The sequence below is a fragment of the Coffea eugenioides genome, chromosome 1 (genome assembly GCF_003713205.1).
Source record: "Coffea eugenioides isolate CCC68of chromosome 1, Ceug_1.0, whole genome shotgun sequence".
In the NCBI taxonomy this organism is placed as follows: Eukaryota; Viridiplantae; Streptophyta; class Magnoliopsida; order Gentianales; family Rubiaceae; genus Coffea; species Coffea eugenioides.
In genome coordinates, this window is record NC_040035.1 from 23,372,254 (window position 1) to 23,395,228 (window position 22,975).

General features: G+C 37.1%; 1 non-coding gene across 1 annotated transcript; it reads left to right on the forward strand.

The window, feature by feature from the left end:
• Window positions 1-22,518: 22,518 nt before the first annotated feature.
• On the forward strand, window positions 22,519-22,624 carry LOC113752704. Its single transcript, XR_003464896.1, has one exon. It is a non-coding gene; the product is annotated as a small nucleolar RNA R71 (small nucleolar RNA).
• Window positions 22,625-22,975: the final 351 nt, after the last annotated feature.

The window sequence follows — 22,975 nt, forward strand, 5'->3', positions numbered from 1 at the left end:
TTTTAACTCCAAGAAATTCAATTGGCAAGTCCACACCAAGTCTAGTATCAATTCTGCCCAAAATTTAGGGTTTTCAAGAATAGGACAGGTTTCGTATTTTGATCACAAATCACTCAATTCAACTCAGAATTGAGCATGGTTGGTGGCGTTGGAAAATAAATTCATAAAAATATAATTTCACAGAAGAAATCATTTTGAAATTCAGCACAAAACTACCTTAAATTCGAGCCTCAAGTTGCAGCTTTTGAACTTCGTTCCAGGAAAACAGAGAAACAGGACAGTCATCTTTAAACTGTTGGTACGGGATACTCGGGTGGAATTAGGGGGTGCATTTTATACCGTTGAAAATCTGGGAATGTCTAGTTTTAAATGCCACTGACAGCACTTGATTTTGACGTCGGAGCACGGAGTTATGGACGAAACAAGAAAGCTGTCTGAGCATTACGGGGAAATTTTCCAGGTTTGCTAGCTTTGCGAGATTAATCCATTTGACCAACCCAACCTCAATATTTTTTGATGAAACTTTATACACCATCTAAAAAACATATAAACATCATATACAAGTCATTAGAACCTCAAAATTTTGCACCAAAGTGCTCAAACAAAGCAGGGGTAAAATGGTCACTTTTAGTTATTGCACCACCTTGAGTTTCTATCAACAACCCAACATTAATCCACTAGTTTAGGCACTAAATAAACATCATTACCAGAAAAACACCACAAATCAGTCCATACATCCAAGGTGGGAGTTCATAGAGCCCACATTCAAAATTTTCCAACAATAACAAGCCACCCACATGAATTTACAAGCTCATAAGTGCACTACTACTCCCATAAGTTAAGAATTTTAAGGTGGATCATCCATTTCCTCAAGTGATGACTTAGTCAGAAATTTTTGTCCTCTTACCGCTCACAAAAATCGTGGAAAGTAGCCCCCTTTTGTAGCTCAAGATGATCACCAAGTGTTTAGCTAAGTATGGGTGAATTTTGGAGTGATTTGGGTGAGAAATGAAGGTGAAATGAAGAAGAAACTTTGGTTCTTTTCTCTTGGTGCTGGACGGCAGCTTTGAGGAGGAAGAAGAATGTTGTTGGCTGATAATGAGGCTTACGTGAGAGGCTTAAGAATATGTGGCTAAGAATGCCTCAAAAGTCAACTCTCTCGTGCGCGCGTTTCGTGCCCGATTCCTCTCGAGTTTATTTCACTAGTGCACTAAACCTCTAATGCACTTCCATTCATACTATTATTATTCACTCTTAATAGTCCAAAAATAAAGGTCTAAAGTCCCTCAATTAATCGCGCACATAAAAACGCGTACTTCCAATTTGTGCGCGATAAAGTGGAATTCCCAAGAATTTCTTATAACGATAGTATCACTAACTAATAATTGAATACTTAAACATAAAAATACCTATTTCAAAACTAATGTACAAGTCTCCGATTTTCCAAGTTTATTGTATCCTCGAATCGATTATTGTTTCCAAACGCGTATTCACTAATCTCACTTATCGAGCTTTCAAAAATTAAATTTTTGAAACGAGTCATTTTAAAAATATAAGTAAGTCATAGTTCCATGTAATTGGGTCTAAAAAGATTTGAAATAAATTATTCAGAGAAAATGGGTGAATAAATACTTAATTAAGCCAATAGAATAATATAAAATAAGAAAATTCCGAGTCCTCACAACTAATCTCATTGCAATAGCAGTTCAATAGGCTAAAAGTCATTCAATTACAAAACCAAGCTAGAAAAGTGAGCGGAAATAAGGTTTAAGGCAAAGAACAAAATGACAGGTTTGACGTCTTTTAGCATATTGGTCACAACCGAAGCTACGCTTTTCGGATTGCATTGAATTTTATACCTCTATGAAGCTAAGACAAAGGGCTACAACTTTCATGAAGACCACGCAATCTGGTTCACAATTTATCTAGGTCAAAAGTACAGATTACAGAACCAGAATGTCCTTGTCAGTACGGTTGTCAATACAGAATTCAAATGATGATAACTCAGGCTACAAAAGTCCGATCAAGGAGTTTTCAGGTGCGTTGGAAATCTAGGACATAGCACTACAACTTTTGTGTTTTGGACAAATGCTAATTTGATACGGATCAAGGTGGAAAAATGCGGCCAGAATGATGAAATGTCAAAACTGTCCACAGAATTCTACCTATGGCAGTCAAGGGTATTTTTATCATTTCACGTGATACATTACTCGGATTGAGTTGAAATTTTACAGACGGATATAAAACATCATTTCCTACAACTTTTATGTTTTGAGCTAAACCTAATTCGGCCCCCATCATGGTCAAACAGAGCAATGAAGAATCTCAATTTTGGAATTTAAGGTATTCAAGGTGTAACTTCACATTTCTAGCTAAAAACCACTACTACTACCTCCTATACAAGCCTACATACACCATATACCATGCAAACAACAAGAATTACAAGTGAACCATTCAAAACCCTAACCCAAAATTCATCACTACAATCATCAAAATCACTTAGATTAGGTATCACCAAGCATGAATTCAAGTTACTACATACCTCAAACAAGAGTAAGGGAAAAGGAAAGGATGGTCAGCCATAATACCTCAATAAAAGGGCTTGCAAGAGTTATTCTTCACCTTTCCTTGTGAAATTTAGCTCCCTAAGCTTCCCAATCTCTCAATTTGCAAGTTAATCGGTTTAGTTTTCTTGTTTTCTCACTCAAGCAAGCAAAACCCAAGATGGATTGAAGCTCTTTTTCTCTTGTTTTTCCCTCTCTCTCTCATGGATGATATGGTGGAAATGGAGAGCATTTTGAGTAGGTTTTGGTGATAAATATGGAGGAAATTAGTTGGTCAACAATTCATGAATGACCGCCACTTGTCGCGAGGTGATCAACTCTCAAATTTTTTTCTTTTCCTTTGCTTTTTTTGGTCAACATTTTTGACCAACCTTAGCTGAGTATGGGGGGGATATTTTGCACTAATATCAATGATAGTTTATGGTAGAAAAGTGGTGGTCAAGTGGTGTGTCCATCGGTAGTGAACGATACCCGTTGGTTCGAGCCGATTTTCCATAAATCGCGTATATGAGGGTTTTTTTTTTGTTTTTTGTTTTTTTTTCCAACCAAAAACTTAACTTTTTTTTTTTTTTAAAAAACACTTTATTTTCCATTTAAAAATGGGGCGTACACCGCCTACAGCAGTTGGTCTGAACGCGTACCAGGAAAGCTAATGCAAACGTACATAAGGGACTCGCATCCTATCTAGGCGTATATGAGGGTTTAACTTATAATTCACTAACTTATTATTATCACTTCTAATCACACACTTAATATCATCTAAAACTCACTCTTAATCACCAAATTTGATACACACTCCGTACCGAATAGTCACACTACAAAAAGGCATAAAACCCTAATTTATCGTAACAATGAAAGTAAAAAGGAAACCCTTGTTTCTATGATTATTTGTACCTATTGGGGAAGTGAATGTGTATTAAAATTATTGTAAAGTAATAAATTCCAAATTAAAGGAAATTTTAAGAAAAATATAAGAAATTTTACGAGTCGTCACAACGTTCGTTCCAAATTCACAAGCAATTTCTCAGGAAAAGTATCGAGTACTCAAGTACAAGAATCCAAAACTAAGAAACTTTACGACTCAAGTCATACGCTAGTACCAGAATCGATTGATGTACACTTGGAAGCAACCAAGTCATATCTTACGCTTATCACTTTCAAATCAGTCCCACAGTCCGGCATCCTAAACTTTAACCTAAGATACACTACAGAGATCTGAAGCCTAAGCTCTGATACCAACTGTGACAGCCCCACCTTCCCCTAAGGCGAACTAAAGGGTTCGGCGGAACGCCTGCCTAACTCTCACCGGGACTCACTACAGTCCTCAAATAAATTACAAAGTAAATCTCAAATATACATCAATTCTTCCATGAATATACATATCAAAACGAAGCAAATACTAGTTCCAAGCGTGGAATGTACACATACATCCGATCGATTCCAAACATTCCTACAATCCTAACTATTACACAAAATGAATTCCAAATTCAAACTATACAAGAGATAAACCATCCAGTCACACGAAGAACTTAATACAAGCTTCTTTTGCCTCGAGCCCAGTGGGGAGAAAATTATTTTTGGGGTGAGCTAGAAGCTCAGCAAGTGTCCAATAAAATCAGTAATCACATAAGCTTCACAATAGTGCATTTAAATGAGATTATGAATCGATGATCAAATGTACGTTTATTGCTCTTGTGAGCCAGTGAAATCATCGTACTTAGAACTCCAATGCTCAAACGGATCCAGTCAGTCACACAGCACAAGGGAGCCATTTGCTCCAAATAATCAGGGGTGGAGACGTTGGTTCTAAGCACATGAATTCCAAGTACTCATTTGAGCCACAATACGTCATGGTCCACATGCAAGCACTCATGATATGGAATCGAGTATGCAATGCAAGAAATAGTTCGAAAAGCAACTTTGCAAATAGTTGAGGAATCACTCACCAACCACGGTTCATGAATCTCATCCATCATAACTCATTGCCTTGCTCAAGTCCAAACCCTAGATTACAAATATCATGTCAAACAAAAGGAATTCTCAAAGCATCAAGGTCCTATCACCTTTTGGCATTTTAATCACAATTGAAGCTACACTTATCCGATTGAAACGAATCTTATGGCGTTACGAAGCTAAGACATATACCAACATTTCTTATGAAGACCTCCAAAGCCAAAGCATACATATTCATGGTCAAAAACCGAAATCTTAGAGAGAAATGGAAACTGGCAGCGAAACAGGGCTTAAGGGCAGTCAAGGGTATTTCGGTCTTTTCAGATGGTGAAGTACTTCAAACGATCTGAAATTTTGTAAGTAGCTAGCTAACTCATATATCTACAACTTTCATGTTTTGAGCAAGGGCCGATTCAGTCTCTCTCAAGGTCAAACATACAGTGTAAAAACAGGACAAATTACTACCACAATTGGAAACCCTAATATGGAATTTTCCGCAAAGAACCACAATTAACACACAAAGGCTCCATTTGATGCCATATCAAGCTATCTTTCCATGACCAACCAACAATCATCATATAAAATCAAAAAATTCACTAATAAATCGGAAATTTGTCAAACTCTACCTAAAATCATGAAATAATCCCCAAAATCACTCATTTCCACTCAAAGCAAGCCAAAACCAAGAAATCACATAGACTTAAAATTTGGACAACACTTCCCCTTAATTTCCTTATTTTTCACCCTACAATACATTACCAATCACATCTCAATTCAATCACAATTACACATACAAATCATAGACTATAAAACATACCTAATTAGGCCACAATACCCTTAAATCTTAACCAATTAAGAGTTCAATAACCAACCATAAGAAAACCCCAAATTTGAAACCCTAAAACTGAAATTTTCCTCTAAAAGCTGAAATTTTCCACAACAGCCCACAATTAGCCCAAGACAACCTCAACTAGGCCAATATAAGACCATCATTCCATAACCAACCATAATATACCATATAAAATAGAAAAATCACCAATAATCTGAAAATTGGACAAGCCCAACCATAACTCATGAACTGTGCCATAAATTAGCATATTCAACCACTATAAACTACTAATTCCACATTAGTAGGAACAAAGAGAGGATTTCTTGATAACTTACCTTATAACTCAAGAAATATGGTAGCTTAGAGTTTCCCCCCTTCCAAACAACTCCACCAACTCCTTTATTTCTCCTTAGTGTACACTTGTACGGAGTAGTTTGTGATTTCACCAGTTAAAACTCAAGATTTGCGCAAAGATTGAAGCTAGAAAATGAAGAACTTTTCTCTCTTTTCCTCTCTATGATGCACGGCCAAGAATGAGCAAGAATGGAAGATATTTCAGCCAAGAAACAAGATAAGAATGAAGGAAAAACAGCCAGTCAAACCTGGCTGCGAAAGTGCCACGTCACAATCCGGCCAGATTGCCACGTCACAATCCGGCCAGAATCTGATCGGATTCCAGGCCGGATTTAGGGCAGTGGCGAAACATTTTTTTTTTCAAAATCCACCAACAATCCAGCCAAGAATCCGGCCAAGAACTGGCCGGATTTCCGGCTGGATCCCTACTGAACACTATTCACTAGAATTTTTTCCTTTTTTCTTCTTTCAGGCGTCACAGATAAAATCTTAACTTAACCATTAAAATCACTATCAAATTAAAGCTAGCAAATAAGAAAATAAAATTAAATTAAAAGGAAATATAAATTAATTTTTCAAAAACAAAAGAAAATTTAAAAACAATTTTCGGGTCCTCATAAGAATCCCCGGCCACTTTTGAACCTCTATTGGAACTAATAGGGCTTTTTATATCCTACAAATTTTAAAACCTTATTAGCCTATCTCCACAAATGCACGATTCATTTATTCAGTATATGGATAATAGGTATTAATCCCACAGAAACATAGAAAACGACAATCACTTTAGTTTAATCACTAACATTATTATCTAGACAATTAAAGTTAAGGAGGTAAAAATAAAGTTAATTAGGCGGTAAATTTGGCCATGAAAGATATTAGATTAGGCGGTATAACCGGCCATATAAGTTAGAAGTTAGTTAGGCGGTACAATCAGCCATATAGCAAAAGCAATAAATATAAAACCAGCCATCTAGGCAGTATGGTGCAAGAAAGTAAATAGATTTAAAGACAACTTAGATTAGAATTACTTTAAAGATTAAATGAGAGGATCCTAGAGATTAGAATCCTTTATTATGTCAAAATTAGATATTAGTTAAGATGATTATGCTTATACTTCCATGAATTATCAAGGAATAACTTTCAAATGTATGTCTTTGCCGTCGCCAATAGACATTTAACAGAAAACAGCCTTGGCTAATTCCTCTAGAAATTGCTTTCGCCAATTTCTTTAATTTCTTGAATCATCCCTTTACCTATGTTCATAGAGAAAAGGAAAGAAACAAGTTAAATAAACTCAATGAAATTATTGTATGAATCCAACCAACCTTTATTTACTACTTTTATGAGATTAAGATTAATGTTTAAGAATATAGATCTATTAGAAGGTAACTTTCATTACTCAACAATTATCAAATTATTCATAGTTGATAGCCAAACAACTATAAAGTATAAGTTCTCAAACTTACAAATCATGAAAAAACATAATCATGCCTTAACTACTTCAAATCAAAATATAACAAATTCATCTTCACCCTAGGATATAAAAAAATTTAGTTAAACATCATATTAAGAACATCTAAATATGAAACAAACTTGTAACAAAGTATGGTAAATAAAAATAAGAGACAAAGTTTAGCAAGAAAAATTCTTATTTAATGTCTTGAAAGCTTGACTTCTTGAATTCTTTCACAAGTTGATCTCTCAAACAAGCTTGATACAAGAATGTTTCTCACCTTCCTCTCATAACTCTTAAACTAACTTTGAAACTTATAATATGAAAGTAGAGTTAAAACTACTTTTATTTCTACTTCTATTCTACTCTACTTCTAACTACAAGTTGCTATAAGATGTAAAGAATGCTTCAAATGAATGAGATACAAGAGGTATTCATAGATATTTTTGAACAAGAAAATGTACTCATCATATGGTCAAAATGTTGTTCGTAACTTTTCCAAATCAAGTTTAGCTAGTTCCAGCTAAATTCTATCAGAAAAATTGGTCCAAAAAGCAATGAAAAATGAATGCAAGTTGTAACTTCTGCAAGTTGTAAAGAATGTTGTTCGTAACTTCTACAACTTGTAGCTCTATCTCAGGGATCCATGAGATAGATCTATGACCTGCTACCTCGCGGATCACCTCACAGATCTTCTTTGTCTTCAGCTCTGCACATTTAGCTCAAAACTCAACTTTGTTCTGTTTTTGGTCTAATGCCAAATGCAATGTTCTTTATGATAGAAGCTGAATTAACTCTTGTACAAAACATGAAAGTTGTAGATCTTATAGTTAGCTTTCCTATGCATCAAGAATCACCTCATTTGGATCTCTATAGGCTAAGAAAAGATCAAAATAACCCTAACTAATAAATGCTCTATTTCAGCTTTTGATAGAAATTTTTCTGACTGCATTTTGACTTTTTGACTAGGAAAATCAATGAAATGGATTTTGATATCTCATAAGAATTGTAGATCTATGTCTTATCTTCAAAATGGCCCAAGAATCACCTCAATTGGATACTCGTAACTCAAGATATAGCCAAAATACCAGAATGTATCAAAACTATCAAACTCTTTTTGACTTGAAAGTTTTCATAAGGTACCAAAACCTACAAAAACAACATAAATTTGTATATTAATCCACACTTTTGCATGTTTTGGTTAAGTAACACTACTTGCATGAAAAGTAACTTATAAATGAATTCAATTCTTCCTTTTTAACTTAAAACACCAAAAACTTAACCTTAAACCTAACTAAAAATAGGTAAAATAAAGGCTAATCAAACTTCCCCACAGAAAGAAGCAAGCATTTTCACTGACACATGACTTTATGCAACTTGAAAGGAGGATTTTCGACAATAGTCTAGGGTTTGGGAGCTAGGGTTTTCCATTACCTTCTGCTGCCTGTCACCTCCATGGTGGCCTCGGGGCCGTCGGAAAAGTCTCCTGATGGTGGCGGCCTGTCGTGTGCACCACCAGGGACGTCCTTTGCAGCTATAGTTGGCCATTCGGCCGGAGAGAGTGGGCTCTCGTTGGGTGTTGTCTCCACCTTTAGAGGTGAACCTGCCTTTCGTCTATCCTGACAGGAGATTGAATGCCTAACCGAACCTTTTCAGAATGCCCTGGTTGGTCGCTTCAGCTCTAACAGACCCTCCATGGAGACAATCAGAAAGTTTTTTATGAAGCAGGGGCTAAAGGGGGACTACTCAGTTGGCCTTATTAATGAGAAGGACGTGTTGATTCAGCCTCTAGTGGAAGAAGACTACACCAGATTGTTTTCGCGTAGGGTTTGGTATGTGCACAACTCGCTAATGTCGATCTCGAAGTCGAGTATAGACTTCAGGACGGATCAAGAGATTTCCATAGCTCTGGTTTGGGTAAGCTTCTCAGGTCTGCCCATCCCGTTCTTCCAAAGAAACCAATTGCAGAAACTTTCGTCGACTTTGGGGCGTCCCCTAAGGATAGATGCGGTGACCAGCGATCTTTGGCGGTTTTAGCTAACATTGCACAGATTAGCAAGATTAGCCTGTGCAATATTAGCTGAAAAATTATTTCTAAGATTTTAGATAACCGGTTGAATAGGCTTCTCTTGGATCTGATTTCGCCTTGGCAAACTGGTTTCGTTATGGGGCGCAGGATCTCTGATAACATCTTATTGGCGCAAGAACTAATCCTTGATTTGGATAAGAGGCTGGCTGACCCGAATTTGGTTCTAACATTGGATATGGAGAAGGCATATGACAGGGTGGATTAGTCATTCTTGATGCTCATGCTTAGGCAATTTGTGTTCGATGAACAGGTGGTTGATTTGCTGTTTAAAAAGTTCTCCATTCATGGTTCTCGATCTTGATCAATGGGAAACCTTCAGGATTCTTCAAGTCTACTCAAGGGGTAAGACAAGGCGATCCTCTATCCCCAGAATTGTTTTGTTCGTGGCCGAGTTTCTTGGGAAGGGGTTACAGCAACTATGCACAGATACGAGTAGTCGATTTTATGTGTCTTCCGGCTCGAGCGTCCTGTATGTCACCTTTACGGAGGACATGATTATCTTCTCCAGGTGCTCAGTTGATGCCTTGACATCGATTAGAGATTTCTTGCACCTCTATCAATCCTGCTCTGGGTAGCAGGTAAATGTGGGCAAGAGTTATTTTTCTCCGTCATAAAAAATGACGGAAGCTCACTGCAGTCTGGTTCGGTCAATTCTTGGGTTCAGGGAACAAAAATTACCCTTTACTTATTTGGGAGTACTTTTGTTCAGAGGCAGGGCAACTTGTGCTTTGTTTGATGGACTATTGTCTAAGATGCGGCACAGTTTATTTCATTGGAGCTCGAAGATGCTGTCAATGGGCGGTAAAATATTCCTTAAACATCATGTCCCGTGCTCTCTCCCCATCTATTGGTTACAGGTCCTTTCCCCGCCAGGAGCTGTGGTTGCATCGTTGGGTAAAATCTGCAACGCCTTTCTCTGCGATAACTCCATTGAGACGAGACGGATTCACTGGACTGCTTGGGAGAAGGTATGTTACCCGGTGGGGGAGGCAGGATTGGGATTCCGCTCATTTGAAGTTGTGGTCGACGTTTTTTCGTGTAAATTATGGTGGTACCTGAGGGAGAACAAGACAATTTGGGCGACATATATGCATAGTAAATATATCAAAAGCAACCATCCTTCTCTGGTGGCTGTAGACTGTCCATCTGCCATATGGCACCGCTTAGCGAAAATCCGGGATCTGGCTGAGGGGAATATTAGGTGGTCCCTAGGCGAGGGACTCGTCGATTTTTGGCATGATAGGTGGTGCACGGATGTCCCTCTGGCTGCTTTGGTTCCAGGCTCGGCCCGTCCCCATATGCTCGTAGAAGAGTTCTATAGAACTAGTGATTGGGACAAGCACCGTCTTCGGCAGCTCCTTCCTGGCCACATTGTGGCACAAATTCTAAAGCTCAGGATTTTCCCTGGTCTCAAAGATATGATGGTGTGGGGTGTTTCTTCGATGGGCAAGTTTTCGGTAGCGTCATCATGGGCCCATGTGCGTTGTAAAAGGGCACTATTCTCTGTCTACACATTGATCTGGAGCTCAGTGGTTCCACTCAAGGTTTCCTTTTTCACATGGCGTTTGTTACACAGATGGGTGCCTCTGGATCGTCACCTCTAGCACAAGGGAGTGGTGCTAACTTCCCGGTGTTGTTGCTGTGGGAATGAAGTGGAGACGAGTAACCACCTATTCGTATTAGGGCTAGTGGCTTCAGAGGTGTGGCAGTTCTTTGATAATTTGTTTGGAATCCTGGATCGGGCGAATGGGGTCGCTGCTAAGTTGTCTTTGTGGTTCTTCTCACATCGCTTTGTAGTGCGGAATCATATTCGGGTTATTATTCCATTTTTGACACTGTGGTTTATTTGGAGTGATTGAAATCATGCTCGATATGAGGGTTCAGCCCTGTCGGTGAACCAAATCATCTCTCAGGTCTGCAGCTTTATTGTCCAAATGAGTGTGAGTCACCTCTTGTAGCCACAATATTTTAAAGGCAATGCGAATTGTGTATGGGCAAAGAGTGTCCAGGTGACAAGGTGGATGCCTCAACCTCGGTGGTCACTTGGGTTAAGCCTCCACGGGGCGGTTATAAGCTGAATACGGATGCCAGTGTCTCTCCCATCGGTGCCTCTGGTCGAGGGGTTCTTCGATCGCCGGAGGGGGATCTAATATTCGCGTTTTACAAAAAGTTTGGGGACTAGGATGTTCTTACGGTAGAGGCATTGGCGTTGTTGGAAGGTTTGCAGCTTTGCCACCAAAGGAACCTTCGAAATTGTGCGGCGGAGGTGGATTCCAGAGTGCTGGTTAGCTTGGTCTCGTCTGTCGATTCCTCACGTTGGCCCTTATGTAACTCTCTTCGGCAAATTAGAGAACGGGTAACGGCCCTGGGAGCATCTGTGGCCCACATTTTTCGTGAGGCAAACTCGGTGGCAGATGCGTTGGCCTCGTTGAATCTCCCATCAGATGCGGTTTTCTCTTTTGAGGTGTCTCTGCTGCCTAGGGCCCGTGCTGCCCTCCATTTGGACAGACTCCAAACTCCTTATCTCCGGTTTCACCATATTCGTCTGTAGTAGTGTGTTTTCTCCCACACTCATTGTATCCCAGTCTTCCGCTTTTGTAGCAAATAAAGAGTAATAGTTTTTTTATAAAAAAAAACATTTTCACCATATTGTCATCCTATATTGATCGAAAAAAAAAAAATATTCGCCACACTTGAACTATTACTTGTCCTCAAGCAGTTTAAGAATTACAAACCATCACAACAGTTCAAATATATCCCTTTGTGCTCATGTATCTTTCAAATTTATTTTCTTAATAACAAGGTAAAACACCATTATACAACCATTCATTCCACCACAAATACTTATCATACCAAATAAAAGAGAGATAATTATATCAAAAATTAAGATTTGTTCAACTCATTTCCTCCTCTCAACTCAATTTCACTTTTAAGCAACTCATATGGTCAAATCTGTGAGACCCTGAAAAATTACTTGTGTGACAGCCCCACTTTCCCCTAAGGCGAACCGAAGGGTTCGGCGGACTGCCTGCCCAGCTCTCGCCGGGACTCAGTCGATCACTTCAAGCCACCATAAGAATATCTAACCACGATCAAACTTAAAACAAAACGTATATACAATAATATCTCAAGAAGAAGTACAACCGTCAAATATACAGAGGTTCTCAAATCACCATACAACCAACCCGTGCCAAGCACTAGGGCGAGAACCATTACAAAAGAAAACCAAGGGCTAGACCCAGCTAGTCTATACCGGCTCTCGTCCTTGCTCGCCTTCCCCTGTTAAGGAAAACAAAACTAACGGGATGAGCTATAAGCTCAGTGAGGTTCCGAACACGTAGGCAAACAAGAAGTGCATTGCATTCATTACATGAAACCAATAATTCAAGATACAAATACAAAAGAAAACGATAAACACATTCATTAAAAGGATACGTGCTCACAAGGAACCATTCGTTCATTCATTCGTTCATTCATTCTCCTTTCGTTCCCTTATACCTTCAATCATTTGAAAATGCATTTGTATATAAATAAAACCCTCATTCATTCATTCGTTCATTCATTCATTCACCAGGCTCCACCAACCTCCACCAACCTACAAGGTAATACTCGAGTATACCAAAACGTTCACCCAGTATCCGGAACTTAACCTAATTGGTCGAATTTTTCCGAACTTTTCGCTCTAGTGGGTCCCACATCCGGAATACACTCTTAATTTCTCAAAACCTATTTGATACTAGAAAAATCATCCAAAAACTATATCTGCTCATTAAAAATATCTAGAAAATTTCCCTACGAAAGAAAACGCAGAAAACAAGCCATTAAATAAATAAAACCCTAGAAAATTAGAAAATTTCCGGGTTCTCAAACTCATTTTTTTTCGGGGCGTCACAACTTGTCTTTATAATCCTTATGTGAACTCACTTATCTTTGATTCTTGGTTGCTTTAATGGTTGAATTTGAGCCAAGGAAGTGAATTTTGTTAAAAAAAGGTTCATAATCTCAAGTTGTTAGAAAATCTAGAAATTTTCGCAGGAGGCTCTGCGCAGCTTTGGAAAATTGGCTATAGCTTCGTATAGGAAAGTCAGAATTTAGTTCCGTTTGTTGCGTTTGAAACTAGACTCATAGAGCTTCCTACGGTGTAAAATTTAGAGTTTGATTCAATCTCTATAAATTCTATAAAATTGGCAAATTTGACTGAAAATTCTGCCCTGCACAAGTAAACATAGGAAAGTTGTAATAGCTTATGGCTCAGTTTGGACCAACTTATGAGTTGAATCTCTTTGAGGTGTCTTCTAAAGATAATTAGTATTTGAAATATAGGTTTTAACAGGCCAAGTTGTAAGAATTTTTGATAATTATAACTCAAGTTATGATTTTTCTAAATGAAGGGTATTAGTTAGGGTTTTTGTGCATATTAGGGTTTTTGGTGTGTCTTTGGTGTATTTTGGTGGTGTGATCAATTGGTGAGGTGTGTGTACAAAATTTGGTGATTAAGAGTGAGTTTTAGATAAGAAAAAGTGTATGATTAGAAGTAATAATAATAAGTTGGTGAATTATAAGTGAAAAACCCTAGTACGTGCGAAATAAGGAAGATCGGGTTGAACCGACGGGTGCCGTTTGTTACCGATTGAACACACCACTTGACCACCACTTTCTTACCATCAAATATCATTGATATTAGTGCAAAATATTAGCCCTTAATCCAGCTCAAGATGGCCGAAAATATTGACCAAGAAAAGGGAGGAAAAAGAAAAAAATTGAGATTGAATCTTGTGGTGACACTTGGCGGTCATCCACCTAACTTTGACCCAAACTAATTACCATCTTATTAACCTTCTTGAAGCTTCATTTTCTCCTCCATTCCATCAGCTTGGCCGAACCTCAAGGAGAGAGAGAGCAAGAGAAGAAAACTCCATTTCATCTTGAGCTTAGCTTGTTTGAGTGAGAAATCAAGTAAACTAAACCGATTAACTCCTAATTGGAGAATTTAGGAAGCTTGGGGAGCTAAAATTTTACAAGGAGAGGTGAAGGATATCTTTTACAAGCCTTTTATTAAGGTATTATGGCTGTCCATCTTCTCCCTTTCCCTTGGTCTTGTTTAAGTTATGGAGCAACTTGTATTCTTGCCTTGTGATACCTAATTTAAGTGGTTTTGATGATTGTGGTGATGAAATTGTGAGTTAGGGTTTTGAATTGTTCAATTATATTTCTTGTTTTGGATGGTATATGGTGTATATAATCTTGTACAGGAAGTTATAGTAGTGGTTTAAGCTAGAAATGTGAAGTTTACACTTTGAAGTCACTAGATTCCAGATTTGAGTTTTCATGCTACCCTGTTCTGACCAGTTCCATTTGGGCATGATGAAGGCCGAATTAGACTTAGTTCCAAACATGAAAGTTGTAGGAAATAATGGTTTATATCCTCCTACAAAATTTCAGCTTAATCCGAGCATTGTACCTCATGAAATGACAAAAATACCCTCGACTGCCATAGGTAGAGTTCTGTGGACGGTTTTGACATTTCATCAATCTGGCCGGGGTTTTTCACCTTGATCCGTATTGAATTAGCATTTAGCCAAAACATGAAAGCTGTAATGCTATGTTTTATTTTCCAACGCATCTGAAAACGCCTCGATCAGACTTTTGTAGCCTGAGTTATTGTCATTTGAACACAGTGCTGTTAACCAGCCTGACGGTGGAATTCTGGTTCTATAATCGATAAATTTGACCTTGGAAATGAACGAATTTTCTGTTGATGTCTTCATGAGACTTGTATTTCTCCATCTTAGCTTCGAAATGGTATAAGTTGTACCCCAATCCGATAAGCGTAGCTTCGGTTGTGACCGATACGCTAAGAAACGTCAAATCTGCCATTTGGCTATTCGTCTTTAAACTTGATTTCTGGTTGCCGTGTTAAGACCTGTGTTGTAATTGGATTATTTTGAGCCTAGTTGAAGGGCTATTGTGTTACCATTGCATATTTGTAAATTTGGGACTGATTTGAGGAAAATATTGAAGTCATAAATGGCTGGAAAATACGTAAACACAAGGGGCATGCCACCCAAATTTTCACAAGAGGTATAAACCAGCCTTTGGAATTCTGGTTCTGTAATCTGCAAATTTGACCTAGATCCACTAAAAACTGGGTTTAGTTGTCTTCATGAAAGTTGTAACCCTTTGTCTCAGCTTCGAGACGCTACCTAGTACACCTTGATCCGATAACCACAGCTCTGGTTATGGTCAAAACCGCGCAACCTATTTTCATACCATTTTCATTTCCGCGCACGTGCACATGCAATTCTTGGCCCTTTTTGCCATTTTGACCGTTTTAGTCCTTATTTCCATTTGTGATGGTTGTTTGACTGATGGTTGAGTAAAATCTTCTGTCACAGGCAGTGACGAACCGGACAGAGTCGGTGGACCCGTATAAAGTGCCGTGATTTGCGTGCTAACTATTTTGAGTGAGTTATTGGGTTGGTTTATATGATAAATCGTCGATGTGATTTGTATATGTTGAATGGATACTTAAGCGAGGGTGTACTTTATCTCACTCGACCTAAGCCCATTCTCTGTTGTTGACTCAATATGTGAGAATACATGCTTTGTGCTGAGTAACACCCTTTTGCTGTGTGCTGTTGGGGTGATTACACGACTTGAGTTGAACCCCTTGTGCTGTGTGCTATTGGGGTGAGTACTTTGTTGAGAGATATCATCTATTAAGAGATTGGATATCTCAGGGCTTGGTTCCAACCCGGTTCCAAGGATAGATGAACTATTCGAGTCAGTCGGGGCTTGGTCGAAGTTAGTTCCATGCTAACCTTGGGATGTCGTTCTTTGTTAAAGCTTTGTTTAAAGCTAAGTGATTTATTTTGCTCGAGCTGTTGTGTGCTGTTGACTGGCCAGTGGGGGTTGATAAGGTGAACGGGGAAAGTAAGTGGAGTCTACGGACCATGAGTATTTTGGTTGACGGAGTGTCAACAGGCGTTCAAGCTCGGAGAATTGAACTGGTTTTGAAGCCACCCGTATCCTACTATTGTGATGTTACATTTCTGTCTATTGATGTGAAATATCTTGGTTTACATGTTTATTTGGATGTGATTTTATATTTTTACCCCCGATTATTCACTAAGCATATAACTTACCTCATTCCATTTGTTTTCCTTAGCAGGGGGTACGAGCGAGGCGTGAGACTAGTACAGGCTAGCATAGTCTAGTTTTTGGAAATTTTGCGATTGTACTCCCGTTAGCACCTTACTAGAGTTGATTGGACTTGGATTGTAAACACGTTAGTGTATTTGGGCGTGTATAAGCCTTGTAGCTGGATCTGAGCATCAATGTATATATTAAGTTTGAACTTGTTGTGTTACTTATTTGCTATGAATGTAAGTTATTTTTCTCGAGTTTCGAGTGAGTGAGTACTGGCGAGAGTTGGGCAGGCGATCCGCTAAACCCTTTGGTACGCCTCTGGGTATAGTGGGGTCGTCACAAAATCAAGACATACAAATTCCATGATCATCTTTATTATTTAAAAGAGGATTTATTTAATACACAACAAATAGTTTCCTCAAGTAGTGAAGATGTGTTTTGACATGAAAATCAACATTGGTAGATGAAGACCTCTGGTTGCTCAATTTTATCACTAACTAGAATAGCTTTGCATACTCATAATTCAATAGCTGTTTTACGCAAAAGTTGACTTTTATAGATGAAAACTCTCGATTACTAAGATTTAAGAATCATTGGAGTAAATATTTATTTATTTCTTTCTTTCTTTCTTTTTCTCTTTTTCTTTTCTTATTCTTCTTCTTCTTTTTTTTCTTTTTTGCAACTTCCCTCATATAGAATGATCATAGAAAAAGTAATGCAAATATTGACCATATTCATCACTTAATTTGTGAAATTCAATTAAGATAGGAAATTTATTAAACATGCAAAATTCAAGGCATAATTACATCCACTTTACAAAATATACTTTCTGCATAGCAAAATTTCTAGTCATATAATAGCTATTTCCAAGTTAAATAAGAAATGAGATGCTTAAGATACATCAATTGTACTTCAAAGAGAGAATTTGACTACTAATGGTCATGGAACTTCTTTGAAAATTGATAAAATTTGAATTTTTTTTTTTACCATTTTTGTCTCAATGCACCACAATTAAGAAAGTAATAAACCTCACCTGTACACTTAACATGTACATTATCCTCAATATGTGAAAAAGAAGAACAAGAGTAAAAGAAATACTCCCTCTATAGTGAATTGACCTCTTGCTTGCAATGTGATACCCCGAATTTTAGAACAATGTTTTTCCCTCGTTCTTTTAAAATATCGATTTCTTTCTTTTGTCTTGTTTTAACACATTGTTTTTTTAATTGGACACTTTAAATTTAAATCAAAACCCTAGTTTTACTTGTGACTAAAAGGTTATTATGTAATTGAGTTTATGTATGACAATACATATTTTATTATAGGTAATTATAGTGATTGGGTGATTAGTGGAGTAATTGAGGTGTAATTAGGTTTTTGGAATATATCAAGTATGTAAATTGTGGAGTAAATTGGTAGGATTGTGAATTTAATTGGGCTATAGTGTGACTTTTGGTTAATTACAAGTTGCTAGACTTCCTAAAGGTTCCATGATATTCCTAAGCTTAATTTTGATTGGCTAATCAAAAAGGTAGTGGACTTTGACCAAGGGACTTAGTATTAATCTTCTTAGCAAGACAAAAGCCAAAAGAAACAAGCAAAGTTTCGGCCAGCTTGTGGAAGAAATGAAGAAAGGAAAAACCGAGAGACATAAGAGAAAGAACAAGAGAAAAATTCTGGTTTTGTGCAACCCATCCAACAAGCTTGGGAGTTAGAGCAAAAGAAAGCTAAGGAACTTGGTTCTTGAAGTGCAACCTTGTGAACCCATCTTTGGAAGGTAAAGCAGCCTTGAACTCTTGTAAAAGCTTATAGCAATTGAGTAGAAATGTTGATTTTGATGTTGTAAGATGCTAATAAAGGTTAATGATGGTTTATATATCACTTTTGTGGGTTTGTGTGGAGGATTTGGTGATTTCTATGGTGGTTTGAGAAAATTCCAGAATTGAGATTTCTTATGCTTCAGTTCTGCCCGTTTCTGTTTGAGTATGTTAGAGACTGAATTAGCCTTAGATAAAAACATGAAAGTTTTAGGGAATGATGTTTTATAGTTGCCTGTAAAATTTCAGCTCAATCGGAGTAACGTAGCCTGTGAAAAGACCGAAATACCCTGACTGCCATAGGAGTAAAGTCAGTGGACAGTTTTGACAGTGCACCAAGTTGGTCGCTTTTTTCCACCTTTATACGTACTGAACTAGCATTTAGTCAAAACATGAAAGTTGTAGTTCTATATCTTAGCTTTCCAACGCCCCTGGAATCACCTCAATCGGACTTCGGTAGCCTGAGTTATTATCATTTATACATAATACGGTTAACTAGCCCGAATGTGAGATTTTGGTTCTGTAATCCGGACTTTTGACTTAGATACACTATGAACTGGACTGAGTTGTCTTCATCAAAGTTGTAGGCCTTTGTCTTAGCTTCGAAAAGGTATAAACTTTACCCCAATCCGATAAGCATAGCTTTGGTTGTGCCCGTTACGCTAAGCGACGGCAAATCTGTCTTTTGTTTTATAATTTAAACTTCATTTCCGGACATTTTCCTAGTTTGATTTCGTACTTGTATGACTTTGAGCCTATTGAACGGCTATTGAAATGAGATGATTTTGTGTATGAATTTGGGGCTTTATTGTGATTGAGTTGAGATGTGATTTGTAATGTCTTGTAGGATGGAAAATAAGGAATTTAAGGGGAAGTGCTGTCCAATCTTTGAGAACGTTTAATCGCTGTGAGTTTGGGTTAATTCTTGGTAGAATGAAGAGCTTGGACTTGATCGAGGAAAACTGTCTATGATGGATGAGGATTAAGAGCCGTGGTTGGTGAGTGACCCAAACTATTTCCAAAGCTCCTTATGAACTGTTTCTTGCATTATTTACTCGATTGCATATCATGTGTGCTTGCATGTGAATTCATAACATGATTTGGCTCCAATGAGTTCTTGGGAAGTCTTGTGCCGAACACCAATGTCTCCACCACTGTTTACTTGGAGCAAGTGGCTCCCTATCACTGTTTCACTGTTACTGAATCAATTTGAGCGTTGGATGTTTAAGTACAATGATTTCACTGGCTCACGAGAGCAATAAACGTACATTGGATTACTGATTCATGACATCATTGAAATGAACTATTGAGAAACTGATTTGATGACTGCTTTTACTGGTTACTCGTTGAGCTTCTAGCTCACCCCAAAACGTTTTATTTCCCCTCCACAGGGCTCGAGGCGAAGGAAGCGCTTGTATCACGTTATTCGTGTGACTGGATGGCTTATATCTTGTATAGTTTAGATTTGGACTCATTTGTGTAATAGTTGGGCCAGTGTGACTGTTTGGAATTGAAGTGGATGTATGTGTACGTTCCACGCTTAGAATTAGTTTCCGCTTCACTTATGATATGTGAATTTGTGGAACATTTCATGTGATATTGGAGTTTAATTTGTAATTTATTTGAGGATTATAGTGAACGACTGAGTCCTGGCGAGAGTTGGGCAGGCGGTCCGCCGAACCCTTTGGTTCGCCTTAGGGTGAGGTGGGGCTGTCACGTGCAACCTTCTATGATTTGATCTTTCTTGAATTGCAACTATTCCCAATATAAATGAAAGTCAAACAGTGCAAAAGTTTCATATAATAACCATTAATAATAGAGATCTATAATGCAAAAATAGAAAACTAGCCAGCTAACTTTCAAATGATGCAAAAGCCACAAATTTGGAGTGTGGTTAAGAAAAGAAAAGAGAAAAAAGGAACAAAAGTTGAAACATGAAATTTTCTTTTAGGAAGAAGCCCTCAGGATCTATGAGGTAACCTCGCGGATCGCCTCATGGATCTCTGATTATTTCTGCTAAAGTGTAGCTTTCTACACTTTTTCACTATTCACTCTAATTCTAACTTCTGTAAAAACATGATTCCAATCATTTTTTCGTGAAGTGTAATGTCTCAAACAAGTTTCTAATGATCTAAACATGCAATCTAACCCTTCATAATAAATCAAAATATCTAAAATGCAAATGAGGGGTTGAGCTCTTCATATTTCTTGTTCCTCACCAACCTTCAAAAAGTGACTTTTGTCTTAATTTTTGAAACCTACAAAATAAACATAACAAACACAACTTAATACACTAATAAATATGAAAACACACTAAAACAAAAAAAATGACTTAAAATATTGGGTTGCCTCCTAATTAGCGTTTTTGTTTATAGTCGTTGATTCGATTCAAAAGTGTTTCTCTTGAACTTCACTTTGGAGGGGAAAAGGAACGAGTTCCTTTCCAATGGTTAAAACTTCTCTTTCTATTCACCTATTTTGAATTTACCCTATCTCCAAATCATCCTCATCATTAAACAAAGAAGAGTTAGCATGATCACAATTTATATGAGAATTTCTTGAAAAACATTTGAAATAATTCCAAAGTCTATTTGATTTCTTGCATTTATCTACTTGAACTTTAGGATTAAAGATTTTTTTTCCTTTATTCTTCATATTAGCGTGTTATAAGTTTGAGAATCAAGAGTTTCAATATAATAACCTTCTTTAAACAATTCTTGTACAACATTAACCTCCTTAGGTTTAAAAGCTTTTCCATGCCATAAATCAAGATCCTTACTCGCATTAAAATCGAATGTTAACTCTTCACCATTAAGTCTAAAGGTTAACTTACCTTCTTGAATATCAATTAAAGTTGTAGCTGTGGTTAAGATAGGTCTACCTAAAATAATAGGTAAATACATGTCTTCTTTCATATCAAGTACAATAAATTCTACCGGTATAAAAAATGATTTCACCTTAATGATGACATTTTCAATTACACCAATCAGATGCATTATTGACCTATCCGCTAATTGAAGAGTAACATTTTTATCCTTCATTTCTCTCAAATCAAGCTTCCTTGCAATTGAAAGTGGCATCAACGATACACTTGCACCTAAATCACATAAAGTATTAGTGAAATTCAAATGTCCAATGGTACAAGGTTTAGTGAAACTTCCCGGATCTTTAAACTTCATTGGAAACTTGTTTTGAATGCATGACGAGCAACCCTCCATTAATATTATTGTCTCATGATCTTCAATTTTCCTCTTTCTTGATATAATATCCTTTAAGAATTTCGCATAAGAGGGAATTTGTAAGATAGCATCAACAAAAGGAATATTAATTCTAATTTGCATAAATATTTGAGTAAATTTCTCAAATTCTTTCTCCTTAATGCTTTGCTTAACAAATAGAGTTAGTAGCATTCTTATTAGAAATATGAGAAAAAGGCATGTCAAATTCATTTGGAACATGATCCTTTTTACCTTCTTGTTCGTTTTTATCCCCATTTTCGTTATTTTTTCTATTTTTACCAAGGTGATTATCCTTTAATTATTTACCACTCCGAAGAGTGATTGCATTCACATGTTCTCTAGAATTTACTTCGATTTTACTTGAAAATTTGCCTAGTGGCCTCAAATTAATGGAATTACCAATATTGCTTAATTGGTTTTGCATATCCCTAATCATGATCATCCTATTGTTCATGTTCATTTTAACATCATCAAATTTTTCTTTTGTTTCATGAACATAATTTTCAAAATTGATCTCTAAAGTTGAAAAACATGACTCAAGTGACCTTGTTTGAAAATTGAGTGGATTAATAGGTTTTTGAGAATTTGATTAGTCTCTCTACCCTAAATTGGGATGATTCTTCCAACCGAGGTTAGAAGTGTTTGAAAAAGAATTATTTGAGGTGGCCAATTATAGTTATTAACATTATGAACTTGCTTCATGTGAAAACAAGTAATACTATCATAATGACCACTACTTGTTGAATAATAAGCAACACCTACATGAGAATTTGAACCATTTTTCCCTTATTTACTTAACAACCTCTCAATGTTATCCATTCGAGAAATTAAATATATTTTTCAATTTAGCACTTAAAAAGTTGAGTGTCAATTTCATACATGTTAGCCGCTGTTCTTGAGTTATCTCTTTCATTTGCACATTAATAGTTGTTAGAGGCCATTTCCTCTATCAAAATTTGAGCATCTTCGATTGATTTTTTCATTAAAACTCCATTTGCAGCAGCATCTATGTTAATTTTAGTTGGGTAGTTGAGTCCATTATAGAAGGTTTGAGTGACCAACCAATCGAGGAGCCCATGGTGGGGACAACTTCTTTGAAAATCTTTAAATCTCTCCCAAGATTCATATAATGACTCACCTTCATATTGGCTAAAACCTATAATATCCATATGAAATTTAGCCCTTTTTTAGGTGAAAAATATTTATTTAAGAATGTTTTTGTCCCCAAGAAGTGAAAATATTAGGTGGATAAGAATTAAGCCATACTTTCGCTTTGTCACAAAGTGAAAAGGGAAACAATCTTAACTTAATTGCATCATCATTTACTCCATTTATTTTGATTGTACCATATAAGTCCATGAAATTAGTTAGATGAGTGTTAGGATCCTCCATTACATTTCCTCCAAATTGATTTTGTTGATCCATTTGGATGAATGAGGGTTTGATTTCAAAGTTGTTTGCATTAATTGCTGGCCTTGTAATACTTGTTTGTGCTTCCGATTCATTTGGCAAGGTATAATCCCTCAAA